At 41.3% G+C, this 24,067-nt stretch overlaps 1 protein-coding gene across 4 annotated transcripts in view; it reads right to left on the minus strand.

The window, feature by feature from the left end:
• Nucleotides 1-24,067, minus strand: part of RBMS3 (RNA binding motif single stranded interacting protein 3) — a 734,215-nt gene that overhangs the window by 202,986 nt on the left and 507,162 nt on the right. The window lies entirely within an intron of this gene.

The raw sequence follows: 24,067 nt of genomic DNA on the forward strand, positions 1-24,067 counted from the left end.
TTACTTCTATACTGTAGTATTTTAAATATTTAATAAATTAGCACTAATGTTTAGCTGGTGTAGTTCAAAGATGTTGGTGTGTTCTCCTAAATGAACAGAGACTGCTATTTGATAAATTTGTTTATGAATGGTGTCCCATATTCTAAAAGTAGATATTGCTGAAAGCTGAGCACTGACTGGCTTGTTTACTATATTTTGTTGCAGAACCCTCCATCACACATATTTTCTGCCAATAATGATTGGATTTTCTTCTCATTTTTGGTTGCAAGGGAGCCAGCAGTGGACTGTGTCTTTCGAACATAATATCAGATCTGTTTTTTTAAATTGATCTAATTCAACCAGAACTATCATAAGCCAATGCAGAGTCTGGTTGTCTAGTTTTTACGCACTTTTAATTCTAAGCCAGTCTGTTAACCCCTATTTTGACAGCTGCTACCAATGGAAATATAAATGGTTCGCAGCTTATTCAAGCACTGGCTCCAACAAAAAGCTGCATGATCGTGCCAAGATGCATGGCCATGTATGCTGGCTTTCATATATGCTTCAGTTGCAGGACAATTCTTCTCACAGAGGAATGCATACATGAAGCTGCACCTTTACATTGAAATAAATCCCTTGAGCATGCAGATATAAATATGCACACACCAGGATTTTTACATGTGCAAGTATGCCCTGAAACAGACTGACTCCAAACCACTATTTAAGGTACTATTGCCAGAAGCCAGCTATACCAGGAACAGTCATGGCCATTCATGCTTTAGCAACCCCCAGACTAGACAACCATGATATGTTCTATATAAGTCTGTTCTTGAAGAGCATATGAAAAACTTCTATTTGTCCACGTGCTACCACCAGACTTTCATATGGCTGGTCAGCTGAACATGTTACTCCGATCCTTTACAAGCTGATTTGGTAGCCTCTTCGGGCTTGATCACATGGAGGGTTAATGCGGGTCTGATGCTTTTTGCAGATCCTTTTAATTTAGACCGTCCGCATGACGTTTTTGCCAGTGCGAGTGCATTCAGCTGCTATTGCCTTTAAATCCGGATTAAATCAATGTGATAAAAATCTGAAATTGGTTTGAAAATCCGCACCTGCTTTAGTGCCCGCCTGGTGTGTGGTTGCTTTCTCCGCTGTTTTTGGCTGCACGAGTTGTTCGCCATTTTAGATCCTCCCTTGCTCTGGCCCCTACACTGTCTATGGACATCATTTTGTTTCCTGCCACTGACAAACAAACTTCCGGTCGCTCTAGCCTTCCTTTCCCCCACTTCCCCCCCAGCAAGTTCCCTCCCTTGGTCTTTTAAACCAGCTATGTGCTCCATTTACTCGCTATTTTACTTTACAAGCCGGGTGGGGGCAGCGAGGGATAGCGAGGGAAGAGAAGGAGCGCTGCGCTGCCACTCTCCTCTGCACCTCTCTCTGCCAGGGGGAGGAGGAGCCGCTTCGCTCTGCACCAGGGTATTTAGGGCCGGTGCTCAGGGTGTGGGCGTGTATGGAGCAGCGGCAGCAGCAAGCAGTCCTGCTGGCCAGTGAAGGCACCAAGGAGGAGGGAAGAGATGCAGACCAGAGAGCATGACTTGTCACGGGATGCACCAGGGCGGTCCTGCTTGGTTTTCTGGAGGGGAAGGAGAGGGGGGTTGACTCAACCCCCCCATCTAACATTTTCCAGCCGGGACGCAGCCCACAGAAAGCTCCTGCAGAAGCCCCGTTGCAACTAAGGTCTTGTTCACAAAGAGGTTGTGGGCGAGCACATACACAAACACAAAAATGTACACATTGCGCACTATAAACATTTCATTCCTTCTTCACAAAAAAGGGCTTTGTCTAGAGCAAATGAAACTGACAACAGCAAAAAAGGAATTTGGTGTCAGTTGCACTCCACTATCTCCCGGCTTAGTGTGAAATTGACAGAAAACCCCTCCCCTTCTCAATTAGCGATGGGGATGTTCTGGAGGGAGTTAACATGTAAATTTGGGGGCGGGGACACAAGGAAACAGCTATAAACACGAACTTCTATGAATGCAAAACAGCAAAGCAGCAAATTGGAAGGTAGGGAGGAGGGACGTGTGTGAACCGTGGAACTTTATCATGAAGGAAAAAGCTTCATATTCAATATGGATTTTAGCTCCCATGTGAACCTGGCCCAACATCTCTGGGCTCAAATGGAGATATTGGTTCTTATCTTTAAAACTGTAAATTACTTCTTTGTAAACGTGCAGAGGCTCAGGCTACAAGTATCTCTTTTACTAGCCAATCATTGATTTACTAGCCAAAACCTTTAGTTTTCTTTTCTTTTTTTCTTTTTTAGAAAACCTAACTATTCTGGCATTGGTTCACAAGCAACATAATTCATGCATAGGGATTGCTAGACTTCCATCCAATTTGGATTTGGTACCAAATTGGATCGGATTTTCATGTAACGATTTTGCATTACTATTTCTGAAAATGGATTTTTTTAAAAAAAACAAAAACCTGCTTCTAAAATATTGATATTAGAAATGACAATTGTATTGATATTTCTTGTCTATCAATATTTCCTTACAAAATATTACTATTTCCTTTCAAAATATCAATATTTATATCAATATTTTTGCAAGGAAAAACAGATCAGCAAAGCAGCAGCTAGTGGACAAAGAACAAATTCAAATTATTACCAGCCTGTTAAGTCAACTGAATGCTTTCAAACTAGCAGCGGCCAAAGAATCCCATCCCCAGCTATGCATCAGAATATTCTTGGTCATATTTAGAAGTTAGTTAAGTTAAATCAGGGCCATAATAACAGAGGACACTGGTTTGGCTGACCTGCCCCTTCAGGGATCTTCCATGCTGACTCTCTAGTACTGTTCAGTTGGTCATCTGAATGCTCACAGATTACAGGGGAGGCTTTCAGCCATCTCAATGTGCCTCCTGTGTAATGCCTGAAAGGACCTATCTGCATGCAATCTGTATGCACACAGGCTTCATTCACACATTCAGGGAACCATGGACTGGCAAGAGTCACTGATTATACAGACAAAGCCCATGCACTTCCAACAGGGATGAAGAATTTGTGCCCCTTCGGATATTAAGGGACTCCAACTCCCAGCAGCCCCAGTCAGTATGGCCAATGTTCAGGGATGATGGGAGTTGTAGTCTAGCAACATCTGGATGGCCACAGGTTTTCCATCCCTGGCATACAGTTTGTACACATCTGGAATATTTCAAATATTAAACCAAATGCATGCAGGCGGTGTGGCTAGCATAAACACAAACATGTTCAAACGAACATCTGAAAAGTCCTCTTGAATATTCAGCTTCATTTTTTGCAGCAAGCTTCAGTCTAGCCTTTTACTTTTGGAGATTTTAAAAAAGCATGCAAGCAGCATTCTACATGATTGTTCACGAAGTAGAACAATTAAATAACTAGTAGGCTCTTTGTATTTATATGCTAGCTGCTCTGCAATGATTCCCCAACTCTCTAGACTCACCATGACATTTCTGGCTTGGAGCTGAGGTGAATAGAAGGACACTAAATCTGCACTGTTGGGAAAGTGTCAGAAGTTTTGACAGACTTCATAGGGCTGTATTATTGTTTGACCTTTTGACCAGAAGCAAATACAAACCACAGTTACATCCCAAATGATTACTTATAAAGACAGATGAATGCCTCTTTTTGCCATGTTTTACTCTAGATCTTATAAGCCATAAATGATTCTGAGAACTTCATGTCTGGGAATTCCTCTTGGAACATAGGCTTGTGTGAATTTAGCCAGAGTTCATTTTATGTAGTGAATACAGCTACTCATTTTTACGCATAAATTGAAAAGTACTACCACTTAAAGATGCATTACTATTCAGTAATTCTTGCTTGGCTTTAAAGAATAAAACTTAGGGAAAACAATCTATATAAACATTCCCTAAGCAAAAGGCAGAGCTTGGAAGATTACTTTTAAAAAGTAATAAATTACAGTTACAGTTACAAGGCCCCCCAAAAGCAGTTATTACTGTTACAATTACAATTGCTCTGAAAGTAACTAATTATTTTACTTTTACTCAAAAGTAATTGCTACAATTACATTTTAGTTACTTTAAAAAAATTGCCTACAAGGTGCTGGCCTTGGCTGCTGCACATCTAAGTAGCCTAAAACAACATTAAAAATAAGCACACGCACACAGAGGGTAGTAGAATATTTTTTTTTATCCATAAGGTTAACGGAATGGCATAACAGAATCTCACATCCCCTCACTCCACCCCCAGCAATGATGATACCCCAACACACATATATTTTGTGTGTATATATATATATATATATATATATATTGCCTCCAGCTCTTTTCTCCTTCCACTCCTGTCAATTTTTAAACAATTGTTTTCTCCACCCTGTCTCGCTCTCCACCTCCCTCGTCGCCTCCTAAGCACCCATAGAGCATGAAGGAAGAACAATGCTGCACAGAAGCGCAATTTGAAGCACATGATTTTTATTCACAAATCAAGAGGAGCAGAAGACTGCCCCTGCTCGCCCCCAAGTAATGTGCAAAAGTAATGCTGGAAACATTACAATTACTCCTCAAAAGTAATGAAGTTACTAATCGTTCTATTACCAGCAAAATGTAATGAAGATACTCACTAGTTACTCAAAAAAACAATAAATTACAAATAATTCGTTACTTGTAACTAGTTACTTCCAAGCTCTGGCAAAAGGCAATACGATAGTGACTGCTTTGTTTTGGAAAATGCAGTATAAGCCATTGTCCTATGTAGCTTGGGACCAGGATACCTGAAAGACCGTCTTACTCCTTATATAACCAGTCGATCACTGCACTCTGCAGGTGAGGGCTGTGATGTTCCTGTATTAATGTATATATGGTAAGTGCTGTTTGTATAGAAGATACATGGTAAGTGGAATGAAAGAGGAGGGGGGAGTAAATGAGCAGTAGAATGCTGGATGATTGGCTGAGTGTTTGGATGGCTGAGAGTATAAATGGAAGGATGACAGTTGAATCTGGGTGGACGTGAGTGGGTTGTTTTGGTGGAGTTGGGAGGTGGGTGTGAGTTGGTGTATGTCAGGAGAGTGTGGAGAAAGAGGGAGGTGGAGTTCGGATTAGTAATAAGTCAAATATCACAGTAATAGATGAAACCATAAGCTTGTAGATCATTATCAAAGTTATCTTGTTATTAATGTTACTTAATAAATACTATTTTGGTTTACCGAAGGCCTGATCCTTGGCTGGGGTTTCACAGACCAGAAGGGAGGGTAAGGTAATAACCAAGGCTGAAGGGAAACAGTAACAAATGGTGGCAGCGGTGAAGAGGGGAAGATAACATTATAAGTATCCAGAGCAACCCCGAGTTATGAGTTATCGGCATTGATACAAGGTGGTTGGGAACAGCATAGGCACGCAGTCACGAATGTAACTGGATAGAGAGACTCAGGCAAGGTCTCTGGGAACACTGGTTGTAGAACGTGACTGGTGGTGCTGCCTAGCAGGGGGATCTATTGAGATCTGTGCTAGAGCGGAGAGAGAAACAATATAAAAAGGACAGTCCGGACTGGTGGAGTCCCTGGTGGTGCCTAGTGAAAGGCAGTAGCCACGAGCAGGTAGGAACCTGACAGGGAGAGCCAGGGAAGCGCGTCACAAGGGCCTCCTGCAGACACCATCTTATCAGGAGGTCCGTTCCACACAACATAGGAAATGGACTTTTAGTGTGGCGGCACCTACCCTGTGGAATTCCCTCCCCTTAAATATTAGGTAGGTGCCATCTGTGTTATCTTTTCAGCGCCTATTGAAGACCTTCCTCTTTCAACAAGCCTTTTAAGTTGAGACCTATCCCAGTGTGCGTCTGTGCTGGAATTGCTTTTTAATATGTTTTTAAACCTTTTTTTAAAAAACAATATATTGTCAACCTTTTCCTTTAAAGATGTTTTGAAATTTTTTGAAAATGTTTTTAAAGATGTTTTGTTTCAATGTATTTTAAAGTCTGTTTTTATGATGTTTTAAAGTGTTTTTAGTGCTTTTGTTTGCCACCCTGGGTTCCTGCTGGGAGGAAGGGTGGGATATAAATCAAATAATAAATAAATAAATAAATAAATAGCTTTAGTTTATTAAGTAATCACCACATTGTCACCATTGTATATCCTGATGTAAATTAAAGATAATTTAAGAACCAGATTATCTAAAGTTGCAACAGCATTTCTATAAACTATCAATATTCCTAATTTCCAACAGAGGATCAGCTGGGGTCTCAGAAGGAGGAATAGGCCTTTGGGGGACATGAAAATTATCTCAGGTAAGTGGGGTATTAGCAACTTTTATTTATTTATTTATTAGCAATTGCAGGGTTATTGAAGCTGGTTTTCTGCAGCCAGTGAACTTAAGGTGGCTCTCAAATAAGACTAAAACAATAAATGTCCAATAAAACAGACAATAAAGCAACAAAATAACAAATAACAGACAGGTTTTCTTATGTTCTTATAAGGATGTATTCATATGTGGGGGTGTATTCTGTTATTTTTTTTCCTGATTATAATGTTGGCATTTCTGTCCCAATTTCTAATGTTATTTCATACTGCAGTATCTGTTGTGTTATGGAAGTGTTTTTTTCATCAGTGTACCACCTTGTCACACTAAATTTCATTCACACCAGTGGCCATAATGTGACACAACAGCAGAAATCATCAGATGTACAGATGTGAAGGCCCAGAAGAAACCTGGAAAAATTCAGAAAAAAACCTGGGTTTTTTCCATTTTTTCTGAAGTTTTTTTCTTTTCCCCCCAAAACATTGGAAAAATTGGAAAAAATGAAGAAAAAATTGATTATGGAATTTTTTATTTTAGCATGGTGAATAAAATGCTTCATTGAATCCCCCCTTTTCCTCAGTTCTGTTTATGGGAATGGATGCTTTATGTCTGCTTGACATGAGCCCAAGAAAACCACAGAAAAAATAAGAAGCCAAACTCCCACAATTATCTGGGTTAATTGGGTTGCAAATTGTTTTTTTCTGGAAACAATTAACACAGAAGTGACACTAAACTTCCACTTGATTGCACTAGATTTGCATAAGTGGTTTTTGCATCATGTGAAAGATCACATAAACCATGAAAATTAACAGGTAAGGAAATGCTGGGAAAAGGGAATAAAATGTTATCTGAATGCAGCCTTTGAAGGATATGTCATTACCCTACTAAAAGATGAGCACCATGGTCGAAGCTAGCTTCACAAACAAAGGGCTGGGTAAACAGAAATGCTTAGCCTGGTATCTAAAAACTGACAATGAGGGTGCCAGGCACACTTCCTTAGGGAGAGCATTCCACAAACAGGGGGCCACCACTGAAAAAAACCACCCTCGCATGGCCACCCTGTGCATTTCCTTTGGATGAGCTCAGGCTGGTTCACATGGGAAGAGACAGTGCTTGAGTTATTGGGGTCTTGAGCCACATAAAGCTTTATAAGTCAAAACCAGCACTTTGAACTGAGTCCAAAGGTACAATGGCAAACAATTCCATCAAGGAAAAAAGGGGAAAGACAGCAGAAGAAGCCCATATGCCTTCACAGAAAGCTTAGAGATGAACTGAAAACAAAAAAGGACACATACAGGAAAAGGAAGGAAGGGCAGACCACAAAGGAAGAGTACAGATAGGCAGCACGGACTTACAGGGATGGTGGCAGGAAGGCTGAAGTGGAGAATAAGCTGAGGTTAGCAAGAGATGTGAAAAGCAACAAAAAAGCTTTCTTCAAGTACATCAATAGTGAAAGACAGAGAAAAGAAAAGAAATTGTCGTACAGCTACTCAGCGAGGATGGCAACATGATAACAGATGACAAAGAAAAGGCAAAAGTGCTCAATTCCTACTTTGGCTCAGTCTTCTCCCAAAAGAGGGTCTATGACTGTCCCACGAAACTTGAAAGTTGAAGAGGCAGGATTTCAGCTTGAGGTTGATAGACAAATAGTCAAGGAATACCTAATCACTTGGAACGAGTTTAAATCTCCAGGGCCCGATAAACTGCATCCTAGAGCATTGAAAGAACTAGCTGAAGAACTCTCAGAACCATTGTCTATTATCTTTGCGAAATCGTGGAGGATGGATGAAGTGCTGGATGAATGGAGGAAGGCTAATGTTGTCCTTATCTTCAAAAATGGCAAAAAGGAAGAACCAGGCAACTACAGACCAGTCAGCCTGACATTGATCTCTGGGAAAATTCTGGAGCAGATTATAAAGCAGTAAATCTATAAGCACCTGGAAAACAATGCAGTGATTACTAGAAGCCAACATGGATTTATCAAGAACTCCTGCCAGACTAATATTATCTCATTTTTTTAACCTCTCTGGTAAACTGTGGGAATGCTGTCAGCATAATATATCTTGACTTCAGCAAAGCTTTTGACAAAATGCCTCATGATATTCTGGTTAGCAAGCTAGCTAACTGTGGGGTGGATGGAACAACTATCAGGTGGATCCACGGCTACAGAATCGTTCTCAAAGAGTGCTTATCAATGGTTCCTTCTCAAACTGGGTGGAGGTAATGAGTGGGGTACCACAGGGCTTGGTCAACAGGTGCTCTTCAACATTTGTATTAATGACTTGGATGAGGAGGTGCAGGGAATGCTTATCAAATTTGCAATGATACAAAATTGGAGGGATAGCTAATACCTTGGAAGACAGAAACAAAATTCAAAGGATAGGCTGGAGCACTGGGATGAAAACAACAGAATGAAATATAACAGGGATAAGAGCAAAGTTCTGCATCTAGGAGAAAGAAACCAAATGCACAGTTATAAGATGTGGGATACTTGGCTCAGTAATACTACATGCGAGAAGAATCTTGGGACTGTTGTTGATCACAAACTGAATATGAGCCAACAGTGCGATGTGGCTGCTCAAATTACAGGAAGCCAGATTTCAACTGAACTTCAGAAAAACCTTCCTAACTGTTAGAGTGGTACAACAATGGAACCAATTACCTAGAGAGGTAGTGGGCTCTCCAACACTGGAGGCATTCTAGAGGCAGCTGGACAGGCACCTGTCGGGTATGCTTTCATTTGGATTCCTGCATTGAGCAGGGTTTTGAACTCAATGGCCTTATAGACCCCTTCCAACTCTATGATTGTATGATTCTATGAGTCTAGAAACCAAATGATAGTCTGTGCGCTTGGGCCAGAATCAGTGTAATATTCTCAGACTTTCTGGTCACAGTCAATAATCTGGCACTAAATTCTGCACTAGCTGTAGTTTCCAAACTGTGTTCAAAGGCAGGCCCATGTATAATCTAGAGATTAGATTCATTATATGATGTCTCACCATCAATATACACTTGCTCCTACGGAATCCACTGTGGTGCACTTATTTAAGTTGATACTGACTGAGCCAACAGTAATTTGTACTTTTTTCTTTTAGTGTTTCAAGGAACAACAACAGAAGCAAACAAGAAACAGGATTGTGTGTGGTATAATTAAAGGGACTGCTGACACACAAACTCTTGAAGTAGTGAATTTTCGACATAGCAAAGGATTCCAGACCGTGACATTGGCATCTTTCTCCTCCATCCCCACCCCAGTTCTATTATAATAAAACTGCTTAATGTTGAAGGGTATGTGGGCATCAGCTGAAAGATTGTTAAAGTCCACCCATGGGACAAACCCCTAAATAACAGAATGTTGCTTTCTTATCTGTTTGGACCTTTTTAACAGTGAAAGCCTCTTATCTTTGCTTCTGCATGAATTGTCATTTAGCACTGAAAGTAGTAATATTTAAGAGATTGGCAAATGACCTTCAGAGAATCCTTTAAGGCACTTCAACATGGACACTTGTTGCTTTAATATGGTAAGACTACTCATTCAGGGTTTTTTTAAAGAAACAAACACACCATTTCTCCCTCGGCCATAGTTTCTAGATGTTTTATAAAATTAAATCAAGTAATTTCCAATGAATTCAAGATTCAATATTTTAAAATAAAACCATTATGAGTGAAAAGGCCTGCATCAATGAGAATCTTGCAGTTGTCTAGTGACAAGATTTCAGCCCATGCCTGCAAGGCAATCTCACAAGAGGGGGGGAACACAGCAAACCTTCCCACCCCAAAACACTATTCATATAATTTATGAGCCAAAAAGATTAATGATTTATTACTAGGCTCATTAATCAAAAGAGACGGAGAGAACAGGAATGAGTGTGTGTTTTAAAGGACCAATTCCACTGTTCAAGTCAATTAGGCCCTGTAAAGCTATTACACTGAGAAGAAGTTGCAATATTATCAAGGCTTCCCCAAGTGTATTCAGAGTATAAAATAAATGCTATTATTCAGGAGATACTGAATTGCTAAGCTTCTTAAATTTGTACAATTGGGAACCTGCAGTACATTAAAATGCTGAAGCTCATTAAGGCCCTTTTCTGCAGCCTTCAAATCATTGGCATTCACAGCAGTATTTAGAACAATAAAGCACTCTCCCCCCGCCACACACACCTATGAAAAGAGTTGAGTTTCGTTCCTTCAGCTCTGTTTTAATGAATCACTGAGGCAGAACTTGTACCCAACCTCTCAGGCAACTTCTGTCTTTCGAAACAAGGAAAGAATATAAAAAGAAAATGCTAATATCCCAAGCAGAATGAACAAAATTTGCCAACAACACCATACTGAAAGAGCCCCAACAATTTAGTTAACATTGATCTCTTGGTTAGAGTGTGTAATTTAATTTTCTCCCTTTGCCAATAATAAATAAATCACCTTCAAAGTTACAAAACAAACTGTTCTGCTCTGTGAGCATTTGAAACTCAACACCCCAAGAGAGAGGCTGCTTCCTTAGCTGTCATCCTTTGGTGTGAAGGGCAAGGAATTGGCTGCTTCAGTGCTTGTTATCGATAATGTTAAGAGCACTTTCTGTGTGCCCCAAGTGAGAGAAAAAAAACACCTCTCGTTATTCTCCTGACTGCACTTATTATCCAACTTCCCCACATGCAGCCTTTATAAAAACTGAAAATCTTCATCATAAAATCAAGAAATTTCACTTAACATTATGAAATTTTGCATGGAGAATCTACACTGTGATGGGTACAAACGGGGCAAATTTCAGAGAAAATCAGAGTTATAGCAGTTTACGATGTTTGCTTTGATCAGTGACAATCCTGTTTGCAACATCCCCTAACTCCAATTTATTTCAAGCTTCTCCATTTGGTGGTTAGAGAAGCTCAACAATCACAGCATGTTGCAGAGATCTCTCATCCTCTGGTTTGGAGAATATCTGCTGCATATTTCTCAAGTTACAAGGTTTCAAAGTTCCTATTTGAATTAATGTGGGGTAGTGTAAGGGCAGTTAGTGTCTGTTCTGCAGACTGATACCCTGGTATTTCCTAATGTAATATGGTTGTCACCAAACTGAGCAGGTGAGGGGTAGCACACACTTGTGTGTGTGTGTGTGTGTGTGTATGAGTGTGGAGAGAGGAAGGGAACAGCTACAGGTATGTGTTGGGAGGAGAAAGAAGGTGGTCATGTGTGTGAGAAAGGGGCAGCATTGAGACTACACAACCACACAAGCATGGAGACCATTTTTTTTTTAAAAAAAGCTGTGGAAAATCAATGCCCCCTTGAGAACTGAGTGAAGAGCACAAACTGTGTGCCATGAAGTTCCTGGTTCAAATTAGTTCAGCAGTCAATTAGTCAATTTAGGAAAGGCACCCTCATTCTCTGTCTGTAATATGGGATAATAACACTAGCCTAGGCTGCCTGTAAGGATTACTGATATAATGCAAGTGAAGCACTTTTGGAAAAAAAGTGCTACATAGTTAATATAAAATATTACAACACAATAAATACATTTCAGGGCAGCTACCATCATGTTTGTACCCTTCAAATTTTACCCTCATATGGGAAGGAAATTAATTTCACCAGCAGCCCCAACATCAGATTGCCCTAAAGAATGACTAAACAGAGCCACTGTAGTGTAGTGGTTTAGAGGGTCAGGTCAGGAATAGAGAGGCCAAGTTTAAATACCCACTCAGCTACAAAGCTTGCTGGGTGACCTTGGGCCAGTCACTATCTCTTAGCCTAACCTATCATGAATATAAGGATATCTAAGGAAATATAAGGATATGTGGTATAGTGGTTAAGGTATTGGGCTATGACCGGGGAGACCAGGGTTCAAATCCCCACACAGCCATTAAGCTCACTGGGTAACCTTGGGCCAGTCACCAGTCTCACCCTCAGAGGAAGGCAATGGTAAAACCCCTCTGAATACTGCTTACCATGAAAACCCTATTCATAGGGTCGCCATAAGTCGGAATCAACTTGAAGACAGTCGATTTCCAAGGATAAAATGGGGAAGGGGAGAATTGATGTACACCTTAGAGAAAAGTCTGGATATAACCGTAATAATAACTGGACCTCATGTTACCTCACTATAAAACAGTGATGCAGAAGGAAAGGTGGGGGCCTCAAGAGGTTGTTCCTCTTACCCTCTTGCCCCTCACAGAAACAGTGACATCACTCTTGGAGGTTGGAAACTTTCTGAGAACATATCAAAATCAGATCCTTTGCAAGTTTTCATCTCATTTCTGTGGGTTTAGCAGTGCTGCTTCTATTTTATATTCTGGTTATCTGGTTAAAAGCCTTTAGCTTCTTTTTACTTGAACTTCCCAGTTGAAGAAATAGTGACCCAGACAACACTCAGATATATGTGTGTGAGTCAAATTCAAGTTAAATTCAAATTAACAAAGCAAATGACTTCTCTCATAATGAATAGTCAGACCACAGGTAGAAAGACCCTGCTAGCAATGTCTTAGGACCTCTGCAATGGGAAATGCTTGTAAACCTTAAACCTCTGCCTCAACCTGTGCTTTAAAACCATCTTAGCATGAAAAATACTAAAATGTCAGGGCTTTCAAAAACATCTGAAATGGAAATCAAGACTTCCCCCTCACTCTCAACTATGTACCACTAAAGGAGGCATGTTTTAATGACAAACCGCTTAGAGAGGGGAGTCCTCAAGATTTCCAAATCAACAAAGACTTTAAAAAGTCTACATCTGGCACATTTCTTTCTCCATTTTAAATTCACTTCTACTTTAAGTAGCAGCTGGTGGCGGTGGTGGTGGATACACCTTGAAATACCTATCTAAGCCAGGAAGACAGCACTGTATGGTTGGCCCAGAGGCATCCTTGGACTAACCCTATAAGGCGTTTAAATGAGAGGGGTTCATCTAAACAACCCTCATGCACTGAGAATCGGAAGCATTTGGACTCTACAGTCTTTCTTTGCATCTCTGGGGTATAGTCCCAGCATTTCCCTTTTTAGAAAGTAGGCACTGGGTCAACCCAATGAAAGAGGATTCTCTGTTTGAGGCAGGTAGTCTAGAAGAAACTTCTACTGACACTTCTATTTACTCCCTAGGCAATTTTAATTTGCCTAGAAAAAGATGTCTTCTCTCCTCCATTTTTTGCTGGAAGTGGGCATGTGTATATTAGCTGAACACAATTACATGTATATGCCACTCCCAGTGGTGGCATATAGAGGTTAAATAGCATGGGTAACTAGATTGAACCCTGTGGGACTTCACAAGGTAATTCCTGTGGGACCAAGCAGAAATCACCCAATGATATTCTCTGGAACCACCCTTCGAGATAGGAACAGAATCATGGCAAAGCAGTGCCCCCAACTTCCTCAGGCTGTTTGAGCTGTGTCCACTGGCATAATTTTTATTATGGTTATGATGAGATTTTATTTTATCTTTATATTTTAAACCATCTTAAACATATTTGCTAGAAAGCCAGGATATAAAAAGAGAGTAATAAAGAAATATTAAAAATTTAAAAAGTGCAAATAAGCAAGAAAATTGGCTTGCCCAGCCAAAAAACAATTGGTTGTCAACCCTAATGGTGGCTCTGACAGTGGTCAGAAATCCAGTTAAAATGTATGAAGCAGAGCTTGGAAGTAACTCGTTATTTTTAACGAGTTACTTGTAATTCGTTACAATTTTAAATAACAAGTGGGTAATTCCATTACATTTGGCAAGTAACGGAACGACTAGTAATTTCCCTACTTTTCAGCTGCAACTTTAACGTTTCCACGTTAGGTTGCACGTTACTTGGGGGCAGGAACAAGGGGAAGACAGCTCCTGGCTGTGATTGGTTAACACAAGACAAGTGCCTCACACTGATTGGACCTCTGCGCAGACTCTCTCTTCCCTCATGATCTGTGTTAGGATGCACGAGGGAAGAGGTGAATAGGCAGGGCCTGCTAGCGTCTGAGAGGACAAAATGGATGCCAGAGGAAAAAGCCAGGGCAAGGACAACGGAGGAGAAAAGGGAGCAGCAGAATGGCAAAGAGCTGTGGAAGTGAGTGACGATGATTTGTGTGTGTGTGTGTGTGCGCCCCCACGGTACCGTACTGCCCCCCCTGCCCCCCGTGGCACCGTTCTGCCCCCCCACTGCCTCTCCTTGCCTCTGCCGCCCCCTCCATCAATCACAAGGCACTTCCGAAACTTTGGCCTAATCAGAGCTTGGAAAAGTTACTTTTTTGAACTACAACTCCCATCAGCCCTAGGCAACATGGCCACTGGATTAGGCTGATGGGAGCTGTAGTTCAAAAAAGTAACTTTTCCAAGCTCTGGCCTACTTCTCTTCCTCCCCCCCCTTTTTGAACTCTCCCCCTTCTTCCCATGCATACATACCTGTGTGCTGTATTTATCCAGACAGAGAACTCCTGCCTTTTAAAATGCCGGCTAGCTTTTTATTGTATATTTATTTGAACTCCATCTTCCTTTTTATTTGTATTTTTGTCCTGTTTAATCACAAGACTGAATTGTATGTGGGACAAAAACTGTCTCAGTAATAATAATAATAATAATAATAATAATAATAATAAATCATTAGGCGTATAATAAATGGCTTAAGGCTGATTTTTTTGTTCTTGGCAGAGATGAGGTGAGAAGTAGGGTCCTTGCAGTTCCTCCTCTCAGTCCCCCAGCTCTCAAACTCATGTTCTGTGAGAAAGAGATTCCCAGTCCCAGAGATAGACTGTTGATAATCTCTGCTAATATCTATACAAATGTACATAACATGCATCACCTGAACTCACATGATCTAGAGTTACCTTAGATCTTGCAAGATTTGCAAATGAGAAGCAATAGGGTTTTATATTAGTTCTGATTGTCTATTGGGCTATCATAGGTTATATGTTTTTTTCATTTTCTATGGCAAAAACTCCAACTTCAGTGGAATTTATGTGATGTGTTCTAATCATTTGAATTTGGCTAATGAATGCTTTATTCTTTCATCAGAACTTTAGCAGTAGTACTAAAATATTAATAAAAAAGAAAAGGGAAAGAAAAAATACTTTCCATACATCATTCAGCTGTATTGCTAATTATAGATACAGATATAAAAGATAAACGGCATTTTGTCAAAAGTATTTTTGTCTACATTTTATACCTCATCCTTGGTTTTCCAAGCTTGGCATGGAATGCTTCTCATACAGAATTAATTTGAAATGCTGCATATTTATTATCATAATCATCATATTCAAAATAAAAAATATATGTACCGCCTTCAAGTTGATTCCAACTTATGGTGACCCTATGAATAGGGTTTTCATGAGGCTGAGAGGCAGTGACTGGCCCAAGGTCACCCACTGAGCTTCATGGCTATGTGGGGATTTGAACCCTAGTCTCATTTTGTTCTCACAACAACCCTGTGAGATAGTAGGTTAGACTGGCCCAGGCAGGGTTATTCAGTGAGCAAAAATGATGCAAATAGGATCTCTTTTAATTGTGCTATCGACCTGCTTACTTCCACTCTGACTGGGGGATCTTGCAGCATGGGGAAGAGATGGGGGCACATCACAGCTGAAGTTCACCCATATAGGAGCATTATCTCTTGTTTATTACAGAGACGCCTGTTGCAGGTTTTGCTGCTGACAGCAGCAGTCAGTTAGTGCGGCCACTTGAGTCACAGCCTGTTGATCCTGAGGAGGCAAAACTAGAAAGTGAGGTTCAGAAAGGAGGCCCTGTGCACGAGGAGGAGGAGGGCATGAAGCAGTGCCAGTTGCCCACAGCCACATCTGCAGAACAGCAAGTACCATGGTTTGGCTTTGAGAAAGCTTGTACATTTGTGAGCCAGAGTGGGAAAAATGTTGTTGTATGATGCAATTACTGCCTTCCAAGGATCAAAAATCTGAGATCAGCTGTTTCCTCCTCATCCAATGTGAAGAAACATTTTGAGGTAAGCCTTTGTCATGCTGGTCCTCAAAGAGTGTCCATTGTCTATTTATGTTTAAATTGTGAAGTTCCTCTTCCATTTTTTCTTGGATTCATGCTTTGTTCTTCTTCCTCAGAGGGCACACCCTGAGAAGCTGAGAGCAATTGAAGAAGCAATAAAGGCAAGGAGACGTGGACTTCCTGAACCAATGCATGACACCCCTCCTCCCAAAATGCTGAAGCAGCAGCAGACAACCCTTGAGAGGTGGGGATCTGGCAGGGAGCCTGTCACCCAGAGCAATCTCGACAGGAGAATCATTGATTTCATTGTAGAGGAGACATTACCACTTCAGACTGTGGACAAACCATCATTCATTAATCTGGTTCGCATTGGACTCCCCAAAGATCTCACCATCATATGTGCCAAGACTCTGAGAGACAGAATTGAGAAGAGAGCATGCCACATGAGAGAAACTCTTGCAAACCGAATGGGTGCTGTGGCATATATAGCAACCACTGCAGATTGTTGGACCAATGGTAAGAAGAGTTACTTTGGGGTAACAGCCCACTGGATCAACCCAACTACCCTGAAACGTGAGGTCGGGGCCTTGGCTTGTAAGCGTCTGAAGGGGCGCCATACATACGATGTCCTTTCAAAAGCACTGCATGATGTACATGTGCAGTACAGGATCCACAACAAAGTTATGTGCACTACTACAGACAATGGCTCCAACTTTGTGAAAGCGTTCAGAGTTTTCATGGCCAAAGAACCAGTGGAAGCTGCAGGCACCAGTGACGATGATGGTGATAACCAGGAGGAGGAGGAGGCTGAGGTGGAGTTTGTGCCTATCTGTGAGATCCTGGACACAGGACCTGAGGCAGAGGAAGAAGCTGCAGACTCAGGAGAGGATTTTGTTTTACCACCACACCAGAGATGTGCTAGCCACACCCTCAACCTGGTGGCAACACAAGACATAGAGGCCATGCTTTCTGACTCCTCCAAAAGTAGTCTTCTTGGTCCTTTCAAGAAACAGTTTCGTTCCTTGATGGGAAAGTGCAGCAAGTTGTGGTCCAAGCAGAACCAGTCAGCACAGATTGCTGAGTATATCCATGCGCAATGTGGTGTGTATCTGAAGGTACCGAATAAGACCAGGTGGAATTCCACCTTTGATGTGTTGAAGCAACTACATGAGCTCCTGTCAACTGTGCCACTAAAAATGCATGCCATAATGGACCGCTGCTCCTTGTCCAGGATCACAGCTGCTGAGACTGAAGTGGTACAGGAATACATAGAGATTATGGAGCCACTAGCCCAGTCCCTAGATATCCTGCAACGGGAGAACGGCATGTTCATGGGGTATTTGCTACCAACGCTCTGCAATCTGGACCGCAAGTTAGAAGGACTGGAAAACAAACCTGAGAGGTACACATACTGTTTTCAGCTGCTGAGAGTTGTGCGCGAAGCCCTAAGAAAGCGGTTTGCAGCTATCTGGGAGGACAAGAGGCTTCTTCTGGCAGCCTGCCTACACCCTCGCTTCAAACTAGATTGGCTGGAATCGTGTCAGGCCGCCACCCATACCAACAAGTAAGAACATTAGGGAAGCCCTTTGGGTGGATTACTCCAAGGGAAATGTTGTCTCAAGGGAGGCATCAGAGGGCTTAAGGTGGTAGGCAGGGGCTGGGCCTTTTCTTCCTGGGGCTCCTCATCACAACCTTGGGTTGCTGCAGGTAATCCTTAAGGGTCTGCTGTGCTGCCCCATGAGTGTGGTGACTTGGTCGCCTTCCTACCTTCCGTGTCATCATCCACAGGCTCAGGCTGGACCCTGAACCAGGGGACATGACAAGCATCAGGAAATGAAGAGCAGATGATGGTTTCCTAACATATATGTGTTAACATATCCTCTCTCTTTCTTAGATACACAATGGAAGCCTTGCTGAAAGCTGAAATAAAGATGGGTGTACTTAATGAGGACAGTGATCAGTCTTCAGATAAAGACCAGGAAGGAGATGACTTAGAAGATGACTTCTTTAACTTTCTGCCCCCGGGCAAGAAGTCAGCAGTGGACACTGCTGAGGAGGAACTGGTGAGGTACCTGAGGTCTCCCAGCAGGGAAGTGTCATCACTCCATGGCTTTCCACATGTGCTGCGGTGTTTTTTGCAGCACAACACAGGCATGCCTTCAAGCGCCGCAGTAGAACGCCTGTTCAGTACTGGTGGCAACGTAATGACTGTAAAAAGACATTCCTTGTCTGACATGCTCTTTGAGCATCTTGTTCTTTTGAGACATAACAGAAACATATTATAAAAGCATTTCAAGTGTAAAATTTGATTTCAAGAGTTGGGGTATCTTCATTGCTTGGGAGGATGTGAGATTCTGTTATGCCATTATGTTAATCTTATGGATAATTTTTTTTATTCTACTACCCCCTGTGTGTGTGTGTTTATTTTTAATATTGTTTTAGGCTTCTTAGATGTGCAGCAGCCAAGGCCAGCACCTTGTAGGAGTTTTTTAAAAAAAGTAACTGAAATGTAATTGTAGTGATTACTTTTGAGAAAAAGTAAACTAATCAGTTACTTTCAGAGCAATTGTACTTGTAACGGTAATTACTACTTTTTGGGCCAAGTAATTGTAACTGTAATTTATTACTTTTTAAAAGTAATCTTCCAAGCTCTGGTATGAAGGCAGCATTGGGGCTAAGCGAAGAGACACTACAAGGTAGGCAGTGATACCCTCACACCAGGATTGAAACCCCTCAATCTTGATCTGCTATTTGTACATCTCTGCTGCAGTTTTGGATATAAACCTTTTGGGTGAGCCCATTTGCAATTTAACATTGACACATTGAGAGGAGGCGCCTCCACAGTTCATTACAGGCAGCTTCTTTTGGCACATCTGAAATACCCTCACAATTATTGGAACACAGATGATAGGTTGTTTGTGTTGCTGATTAATAACATATGCATGTATTATTGCCGTAGGTGAAATACTTTAAAATGCATAATTACATTCAACATGAAACAAATGATTCAGAAGAAATAAATATTTTGCCTTTAGTTATCGTGGTGCTAATTCAAGCTTATTGCTAGCTAGCAGCCATTTCCAACATGATTCTTTCCTTCCACTAGAGTGCTCTGAACTGATTTCAGTGAAGAGTTGAAGGCAAAGTGAAACATTTCCCCAAATTTATAGCCCAGTTATTATAGCTAGGCAAAAAATCTAGATTTAAACATAGCAAATCCCTACATTTTTTTCTCCACCCGTTATCAGACGTGAGAAATTTACTTTTAGACCATCATCTGTCAAGGGCTCTTAATGACTGATTACCCACTCTTTGGGAATTATCTGTTGACTGATTGCCCATCTCCCGCACAGGTGTTGTGCTGAAGTGATTGGAGAGTGAGCAGCTGTGATAGCTGGAATAGAATGTGCTCAGTACCATGATAGGGGAGCATGGACAATTCTGTGTCTCTGTTTTAAAAGACTGCATCCTTAACATGGGATTGTATGGCCAAATAGAGATGGTGGGTGTCAATGAAAGTGCAGCCAAGTGGGCAGATGACACATCCTAAAGCCAGAGTGCTACTCTCAGGAGCAACAACTTTTAAACTGTGTTTGTGTGCGTGGGGGGATTATGACAATCTAAAATGAAATGAAGTATTTTAATTCAAAAGGTAACTCAACTCTACTGGAAAGTTCATGATTATTAATGAATGATAGAAGGACCAAAACCTCATTGTTCAGGGCTCGATCTCATCTCTCTCTTTCTCCACGTTCATTAGCTTTGTTCTCAGTTCAGCTTGGTTCCTTCCAAGGCTCAGCAAAGCAAGATGGTGCAGTCGGTTGTGCGATCCTAGAAAATAGGATACACCACTCCATCTTTTTTATCAATTAATCCTTAATTACAATAGCAGTCCTTTTTGCCTGATTATTGGGGGAGGGGGTGTTCAGCCTCTGCAGACAATCTTAGGAGCACTCTAGCCTACTCTGCTCCCTGTTTTGGGGTCCCTGGCTATTTCTGAGACAAAAACTAATCAATTAGCTATGAGTATACATTGTTAGTAAAGTAAATGTACACTATATAGTGGAAAATATTAGTATGCAGTGCTAGAAAAATGTTTTTATACTGTTCCAGCCTTGCAAATGAGTGCTCATTTGGTGGTGGTACTTCGTAAGGCACTAGGGGACTTAAGTGGAGACTCTGGCAGGTGGGTCAAGGCTACTTCTTTACTGTACTACTGGGACAGCTCTTTGGCATAGGAAGCCAGTAGCCTGGTCTTTGTTGAGCTGCAGCACCACCCATATAATAGAGAGGATACCACTGTTCAGCTGGCCTAATTGACCTCAGAGTCCAATAAGTGCCTCTGTTATCCCAGGCTTGGGCCCTCAATTTGAAAAATTCAACACAGAGACAGCTCTGGATTATCCCACAGAGTTGCCTGCTTTCTGGAATCCAACTGTCTGCTTATCTTAGACCAACCTTCTTCAACCTTGGGTCCCAATAACATTGGGTTGCAGCTACCATCAGCCCCAGGCAGCTTAGCCAATGGTCAGGAGCAGAGCTTGGAAAAGTTTTTTTTTGAACTACAGCTCCCATCAGCCCAATCCAGTGGCCATGCAGGCTGGGGCTGATGGGAGTTGTAGTTTGAAAAAGTAACTTTTCCAAGCTCTGGTCAGGAGTTATGGGAGTTGTAGTCCAACAGCATCTGGGGACTCAAAGTTGAAGAACTCTGTCTCAGACTGTGTCACCTGCCTCTTTGGCAGCCTATCCTGGATCCCAACCATCAGCTTGTTGTGGTCCAAATGGTCTGCCTCTGGCTCTTTTGACTCTTTGTTGATGCTTTTAGACTTACTCTGTTCCAGACCATGCCATGGCCTGTGACTCTGCTGGCCCTTGATATGGCTATCCTGGTGCTTCTTAATATGTTGGCCTTAAAGTCAGAAGAAAGGGAGGGCACAAATCTACTATAGTGCTGTGTCCTGTTGATATAATACACACTCTCCTGGTAACAACAAGATGTAATGAGAGTATGAGTGCTCAATACCATATTGTAGAACTGGCCAGTGACCATGTGAAACAACACTACATTGTTGAAGCAACCAGCATCTCTCTCTCTGTCTCTCTCAGCATAAATAGCTTTGGAACTTTCCAGTACTCCCACAGCAGAAAATGCAGATGGCTCATATGACTCCTTAATGAGTCACCACAACAGCATTATGGCAACATTGGTTGTATAGGTAGATTCAGTTGTGATTTTACACTCAGCCACTTGACCAGCTACTTGATATTAATTATATATATTTTCATTCAATAGAATGTTTTTATATATGTTTTAAGAATAGTCTTAAATAAGTATAATATAGTGTATGCAAGTCCATGGAGAGTTGTTGGTTATTGACAGTGCTGTCTCAGGGATTACTGAAGTGAAGCGACATATAGCTCCAGAATCAGATCCATTAGAGATTGTGGAGTCATAAAAACTCTCCTCCATTCCAAAGGCAGGGAAATTAGCACAAAAGAAATGTGAATTTAATGTCCAAGAACTAGTTTCCAATAACTAGTGTGGCTATACTTAGCCACAAGCTGAAAGTAATATTTTAGACATATCAACTGCAGACAGCAGAAAGGAACTAATTTGAGAATGTTACATATATTAAATATGCAATGACTGACAGAAATAATGCCTAGGATACTATGATCTTACAAGATCTGAACAGGGTTCATGACAGATGCTTTTTGAGGTCACTGATTCTTCATAGGGATGCCATAAGTCATAATTGACTTGAAGGAACATAACAACAGTAATAATGGAAGGAACAATTCTTATCTTGCCCTCCTCTCTGCTTCCCCCAGCACCCTCCAAAAGCTCCTCTCTGGTGTGCTGGCAAATCCTCCTGAACAATGTGGGATGGGATGCAGTGGGTTGCTGGTGTGAGAAAAGGACAGTAAAGTCTCCTTCTGGGAATTTAAGTTAAATTTAGGATCCAAGTCTGGTTTGGGGAGATTCCACCCTCCCCCAGCACTCCCCTGTGCCCCATCCCACATTGTTCAGGATGACCTCCCAAACCAGCTTTTTGGGAACACAGGTGGCTGCAGATCAGATACATAAAGAAGTGAGAAACTTGTCTTCTATGAACTTCCTTAAGTTAACTTCTTAGGATCCAAGCCAATGACTACCAGGTACAGTTGCTTTCTACAGTTCTTTGATACTCTAGACATCTATTGACTTCAAAGTCTTATTATGCTATATATCAAACACTTTTATTTTTTGCATCTGATGCTTCCTTATTCCCTGCTCACTGCAGGCTTAAATGTTGTGTACTTTTACATCTAATCACTATTGAGGCTTCAGTAAGATACACACTTATTGGAAGTAAGCTCCACTGAATACAGTGGATTAATTCCCACGTAAACTTGCTTAGGATTGTGCCATGTGACAAAGGAGCCAGGAACGAGACCTTGGTTCATAGTGGATAGCTCAATGAAGATGTCAACCCAGTGTGAGGCAGCTGTGAAAAGGGCAAATTCCATGCTAGGGATCATTAGGAAAGGTACTGAGAATAAAACTGCTGATATCACAATGCTCTTATACAAATCTATAGTGCAGCCATATTTGGAACACTGCGTACAATTCTGATCACCTCACCCCTAAAAGGATATTGTAGAGCTGGAAAAGGTTCAGAAAAGGGCAACCAAAATGATCAGGGGGATGCAGCAACTCCCCTATGAGGAAAGGTTGCAGCATTTGGGGGTTTTGTTTGGAGAACTGGAGACAGAGGTGACATGACAGAAGTATATAAAATTATGCATGGCATGGAAAAAGTGGACAGAGAAAAGTTTTTCTCCTTTTCTCATAACACTAGAACTCATGGACATCCAATGAAGCTGAATGCTGGAAGATTCAGGGAAGAAAGAATTTTTCACGCAACACATAATCAAACTATAGAATTCACTCCCACAAGACAGTGATGGCCACCAACTTGGTTGGATTTAAAAGAGGATTAGACAAATACATGGAGGATAAGGCTATAATGGCTGCTAGCCATGACGGCTATGCTCTGCCTCCATATTCAGAGGCAGTATGCTTCTGAATACCAGTTGCTAGAAACCACAGAAGGGGAGAGTGCCCTTGCAGACAGGCCATGCTTGTGGGCTTCTTACAGGCATCTGGTTGGCCACTGTGTGAACATGATGCTGGACTAGACTGGCTGCTGGTAGGCTCTTCTTAGGTTCTTAAGGCTACGGATAAATCACATGTAAACCAGAAATGAGGAGAATATAAAATCCTATATTAAATTATACTTAATTGTATACAACTCACAGAATAGTTGAATTATAGGATAAATACAGCCAAATTAAATCTGTGTTCCTTCTAACACTTAGTAAGGGAAATTATGCATTTCCCACACAGCCTAATGCCAACTCCACAGGGAATATATTGCTATTTATTGTTTTCTTTGCTCAAATAAAACACCTGTTGGGGTCATCTATTTGAAGAATTTTTAATATAGCAGCCTTACACTATGGAGAGTGAAGAATGTTTATTCTGGTTAGATTGCTAGCTTCTCCCTCCCATCCACCTCCGAGGTAGGTGCATAATGATCTAATAACAGAAACAGCATGCCCACAAACCTCTCCACCCCATATTTAAATAAAAACCTAATATATTTGAGATCTGGGTGTCAGTTTGTACTGTTACTTCAAGATTTCTGCGTTATGAATAGAGCAGTATCCCTAGGATATGACATCTTTCTTTTCTAAAGTCTTGTCTTAAAGTGTCAGGAGTCAAAGAATTAAAAACAAAGGCTGCATAAATTGCTGTCAATCATTAAGTCCTTTCATCTATTCTTGACTTCAAAAGGCATTCTGTTTCTTAAATGGAGGGATCAATCACCCCACATTACA

The sequence above is a fragment of the Rhineura floridana genome, chromosome 10 (genome assembly GCF_030035675.1).
Source record: "Rhineura floridana isolate rRhiFlo1 chromosome 10, rRhiFlo1.hap2, whole genome shotgun sequence".
In the NCBI taxonomy this organism is placed as follows: Eukaryota; Metazoa; Chordata; class Lepidosauria; order Squamata; family Rhineuridae; genus Rhineura; species Rhineura floridana.